Raw genomic sequence first — 6000 nt, 5'->3', positions numbered from 1 at the left:
TGGGAATGTAAATTGATACAGCCACTATGGAGAACAGTATGGAGGTTCCTTAAGAAACTACAAATAGAACTACCATACGACCCAGCAATCCCACTACTGGGCATATACCCTGAGAAAACCATAATTCAGAAAGAGTCATGTACCAAAATGTTCATTGCAGTTCTATTTACAATAGCCAGGAGATGGAAGCAACCTAAGTGTCCATCATCAGATGAACATTGGTAGTCTTTTGCCCTTGCTTCCACTCTGATAAAAAATACTTTGCTGGTTTTAATGGGCTAAAATTTAAAAGAAATTGATACAGCAGAAACTAACACAACATTGTAAATCAACTATACTCCAAGAAAAATTAATTTTAAAAAATAAAATTAAATTAACCACTGGGGAAAAAATAAAACAAATTGGATCCTTCAAGAAACTAATTATGGGTTTATCAAACATTTATGAAGCTTCACCCAATTTGCCACCTTTATTTTGACTCAGTGCATATGCTTATATTAACTTTTCCATAAACTACTTTATTTAAACTCTTGTCATGATTACTGCCAACATTCTGTAATCAAAAATATCACTTTTTTTTGGTCCTTAGGTGAGTGTGAAAACTTGACTTTTTGAGTCAAATCAAATATTCTATCCTATTTATTGGTTCTTGAATGAAAGAATTCTTCAAAACATCTCTCTGAAATAAATCAAACATGGGTGCTTTCTTCCAGCCACTTGGAGCCAGAACCATAGAATTGTCGTGACTTGCCAGGAAGCAATTCAGTTCTTCTCAACACACTGGGATTCAAAAGATAGGAAGAAGGTCAAGTCTATTTCATGATCTATAGTGATAGTAAAAAGCTTGCCACTTTGACCTCAAATACTCATGTGTACTTAGGGTTCTTTTCCTAATCTGGGATGGAAAAAGGAGAGACGATGGAATGTAGCACATGTACGACATCCATGTTGAATACTGGAGCACACTGTGAGTTCTTCCAGGTCAGCACCCTTGCCACCTCTGCTCAGAATCTGTCTCCCAGCTGTTGCTCACCTCCCTCCTTACACATCCCAGCCTCCTGCCAAGTTTCAGATAAGTCCCAACAAGTTCAGTATTCATGCCTCAACTCTTCCTTCTGTATTGCAAAATTTGGAATAAAAACATCTCTGATGATCACGAGTGGAATTTTTGCTCTTGCAACCAGATTATGTATTTTGTCAGATGAAACCAAACTATTGTGGAAGAGTATGAACATATGCACATAAGGATTGACAAATCCTCAAATACCAATTAATGGAGACAGATCAGCCATCCCCGCCTCTGTTCCCAAGGGTGTAGAATTAATTTCCCAGTCAATGCATGCCAGAATAACTTGGGGAACTTGTTTAGAAATGCAGATTACCAGGCCCAAACATGGACTTATTGGGTTAGGCTTCCAGAGGCAGACCTGTATATGATGTTTGTAACAAATTTCCCCAGGATTCCTGATGCCAATACCTTCTGAGAACTGGAGATCTGGAAAAGCTGAGGGTCTTGAAAACAAGCAGTCAACATGCTGTATTGATGGATTCAGGCAAACATTCTTCTTCAATTACTACATTTTATTCTAAAAACTTGTTTTATAAAGTTAAATAAAATGAATTCCTGTAATATACATAGAGACACAGGTATTTTTTTAAAGTAAATATGTTCTAAAAGAGCTTAATAGTCATAACTTAATAGACATGAAAATTGAAAACCTAAATGCCACTGCTGATATAAGTGTGGCTCAATTAGCAAAAATTTAGAAAAATTCGTTGAACAGCTCCTATGGGCAGAGTGCTATGCTAATTAATTTCAGAAGCTACAAAATAATATAGAAATATAATAATATAGAAATAAGCTACAAAATAATATAGAAATTGTTAAGGAGCTTTAATCCAGTTGAGAGCCAAAAAAGTCACATCAGAAGAAGGTTAATAATAACCACAGCCAAACACAAATAAAGGTGTGTTCTAGTTTCCTTCTGTGAGAAATACTGTGGACCCAGTGGATTGCCTTCTCATGTCCTTGGAATACAGGACTGTGTCTCCTTCATCTATTTGTCTTTGGTTCCTGACACCAGGTGCTCTTAATTCTAAGTGATATGAATTGAACTCAACAGTGATATTTCTCAGAAATTGAAATACATTTTTTAAATTAGAGCATAAATATTCTTTAGTGTCTCTTTTGCTAGTTTATTCATTCAACATACAGTGTTTCTTACAAGACAGTATGCCTACACAATGTAGGACAACATGAATAACATAAAGATGAACAATATAGAGAAGAATCATTAATTTTCTTCCCTCAGTAAGTTTATTTCACACCCTGAACTCCATACAGTTAGAACATGTGCACTAGAAATAACCATAAAGACGTAAAGCGTTACTATTATGTGAAAATATTGAAGATTGTTTAAAAAATAACTCTTGTTTACATTTCTTAAAACATGCTTTAAGTACGTGCCAAGAGTTGATCCTATTAACCATAGGCACATAGAGCGTGTGAGGCAATCCTACGTTTCGTATCTGTGCAAAAATAGAGTTAGAAGAGAATTTAAATGTGCCAGAACCCAAAGTTCTTCCAGATGTATCCTTTCACTGATTTCTGGAAAATTGTTTCCCAATACCTTCTCACAGTACATAGACCATGTTATAAGATCCACTTTGCACTTTTACAGAATCAATGGCATTGACTCATGTTGTCATTGTCATCAAAACAATGTTGTAAATATCCTTTCGTCTTTCCAAGCTGCCTGTCATATTTTTCCCTTAGGAGGCTTTGCAAGAGACTTTTTATATAGTTTTCCAAATTCCTACTCCCATTAATGACTTTTTTTCTAAAACTGGACAAACATTTACTTAATCAGCTGTTTTAAAAACATCATTTTCCCCCTCCAAGGGCCTTTACCCCTTTTGAATTAGATGGTGTTTATCAGGAAAATCTTTCTTAGTGCATGCTTACTATGATTATGTATCTTTTTTCTTTAAGTCAACAGAAATAATACGGACTTCAATATACTTTGGGTTTTATTGAGGCCTGATTTGGTGTGTACTTGAAAGAATGCAACCCCTCTAAGTAGAAGCATCATTTTCACTGAAAATTGGCCAGCAGTGTCACCTTCTCTTCTCCTTCGAGCGCAATCTCATTATTGATGCCTAAAACTGCATAACAAATCACTGCAAACCTAGCAGCTTAAAACAGCATGTATTTGTTATCTCACAGTTTCCTTGAGTCAGGAATTTGCTTGTGACGTAGCCGGGTTCTCTGCTCAGGGTCTCACAAGGCTGCAGTCAAGGTCTTGGCTGAGCTGTATTCTCATTTGGAGGTTCGAATGGAAAGGGTCAGCTTTCAAACTTGCTCAGGGTGCTGGCAGAAATTTGGCAGGGTGGAGGGGTTGTTGTAGGGCTGAAGGGCTGGATCTCTTACTGGCTGAAGGCTGCCTCTAGGTCCTAGAGGCCACCCACAGTTCCCAGCCATGTGGCCCTCTCCATAGGCAGTTTACAGTGTGTCAGCTTGCTTCTTCAAGGCCAGCAGGAGAGTTTCCCTATGCATCTGCTGGCAAGATGGGTTTTGTGTTTGTGTGTGTGTGTTGGGCATGGAGGGAGGAGATACATAATAATACAATCACGAGATTAATATCCTATCACCTTTGCCATATTCTTGGTTAAAAGCAAGTCTCAGGTCCCTCCCACACTTAAGAGAAAGGGATTATACAAAAGGATGAACACCAGGAGATGGGAATTATTAAAAGGTCACCCTAGGGTCTGTCCACCACAATGCCATTGAACGGAAATACTCAATGAGTGACCCTACTTAGATCTAAAATATTTTTATTACTCTTCTGGAGTCTAGCTGTCTTAAAGGAAGTTTGTTATTCTCTAACCAAATCAATTTTAGTTCTCTTGCCTTAAAAAAAAAAAAGAAAAAAAGCCATATAGCAATTCCTGGGCAAGGCCTAGAGAAGCTACAGGACCCAGGAGGGTAAAGAAAATGGGTAGGAGAGAGAAATAATGACCTCAAGCACATTGAAGAAGTCAAAATTCCAAAAATTTAGGTATCACGAGTTGATGGTTTCTGTTTGCTTGTTTTGTGATTTATTTTGCTTTGATTTTCCACCAGTGTTTGGAACTACCTTTGTCTCATTTGTCTCTCTATTCAAAGTTGACTGTTACTGCCAGCTTCAACAGTTCATAGAATTACCATCTACTTCCTCACTCAGTCCCCTTTGCACGACACCTAAACCCTCTGAAGAAGTAAGTCTGCTTTTGACTTGAGAACTTGAACACTGGGATCTCGCTTGCCATCTGTCTTAAACTTTTAAAGTAACTTTTTGCCAAGACAAATGTGGACTATAAGCAACAACCTGGGACACTTCTGGTCTCAGAACAGGAAAAATAAAGGAACCCTTAAGTATTATTTTAAGTACTTTGTTTGCTAGCAGTGTTTGTGGTGAATGATAAATTGATCCTTAATTGTGTGGGAAATAGAGAAGTGATCTGCATGCCAATGGCCAAGTATAGACTTCAGAGACTTAGCAGTTTTGAAACTGATATTTATGAACATCTGCTTTTTCCCCATAAATTTTAATATGGATTTCATCCTTTGAAACCTACAAAACTCCCAGGTGCTTCTTCAGTCTTTATCTTGGAAACATGCTTTTTTAAAACATCTCCTTTTTTTTCATTGAACACATTCAAAATCACTTTTGCTAAAACATTTCTTTATAAACAGTGCCTATTGGAATGCCTAAAAGATGGTATTAAATGTTAGCAGCTCAAAAAACTGTATTCAGCATTCTGAGCCTCCAAAATGTCCAATCCCAGAACACAAGCCATAACAGTCTTAATAAAGGATTCTAAAAAGTATTCATTTCTAGTCCCAGTTTATGCCTTTCTTTATCCCACAGATATTTATTTAATGCTTGCTTATTTTTAGTGCTGACATTAGAGCAGCCAATAAAACAAAGTCCCTGCCTTCATTGGGTTTTTGTTCCAGTGAGTGTAAATGTTCCTGAAAAAGAATTCACTTTAAATTTTCATAATACTGTTCGTATAGTTCATTGGAAAACTTTGCACTGGTCCTGCAAACCAATGATATTCATCCATTCTTGATGTTGGACTAGATTCTGGGGTTATAACTTGTGAACGCAGTAGATACGTTTCTGCTCTCAAGGAGCTTAGAGTTTAGCATACTTCTCACCTGTGTCAAGAAAGGCAGACCCAGGGAACTTTGAGGTAGGATCTGGGTAGCCACTGATCATTCTCTATTTTAGATCCACTGTAAGCAGGGCTAACAATGCCTCTATCCCTTGGCTCTTGGGCATACTAAGAGCTGTTACTATGGGTAGAAGATGAGTGTGTGGACCAGAGGAAAGGAAATAAAATCACAGCTCAATAGACGACAAACAGATAAATCAGCTGGGCACGTGCAAGGCTAGAAAAGACATTAAATCCCTGCTAGGAAAGCAACTTTTTAAGAGTGCAATTCTGACCACCCTGTAGCAGAGGCTATAAGTCGTTTACATAATAGGAAAGCCTCAGGAGGATAGTAGAGCTATTTAATTTGGTTAAACTAATAGTTTTCCATCCATTTACAGTGTAATGGAACCTCCCTTCTCTGCCTCTTAAACAGGAACACATTGGCAGGTTGCCACAGGGCACATAAAACAGGGGCGGTCTTCTTGGTGTGTCAATTCTACTCAGCCATTTAGAGGGGAAAAGTTAATTAATTTACTGATAAGTAATTTAAGGCATTATTTTCCATTAAAACCAATGCAGCCATATAATGGACTAGCATGCAAAATTTGCATCCACTTTTAAGAGAAGCATGAAACTAAAACAGGGCTGGAGCCAAAGGCTGAGGGATTAAACCTTCTCACACATTTTCTATCGGCCCCGTGTGAAGCCAACCTAATCAAAATAATTTTTTGCTATGGATAATTGACTCTCAATGTTACGTAAAGTGTAAATAAAAGACAAGTCCCCCAGAAGCATTTC

The 6000-nt window shown here is 37.5% G+C and overlaps 1 protein-coding gene across 2 annotated transcripts in view; it reads left to right on the top strand.

Moving 5' to 3' along the window:
• The window catches only part of VEPH1 (ventricular zone expressed PH domain containing 1), a 214294-nt gene that overhangs the window by 186366 nt on the left and 21928 nt on the right, over positions 1-6000 (top strand). The window lies entirely within an intron of this gene.

This window comes from Physeter macrocephalus, chromosome 1 (genome assembly GCF_002837175.3).
Source record: "Physeter macrocephalus isolate SW-GA chromosome 1, ASM283717v5, whole genome shotgun sequence".
NCBI classification, from domain to species: Eukaryota; Metazoa; Chordata; class Mammalia; order Artiodactyla; family Physeteridae; genus Physeter; species Physeter macrocephalus.
The sequence above is the reverse complement of the archived record's forward strand: the minus strand, read 5'-3'. Positions and strand labels throughout refer to the sequence as shown.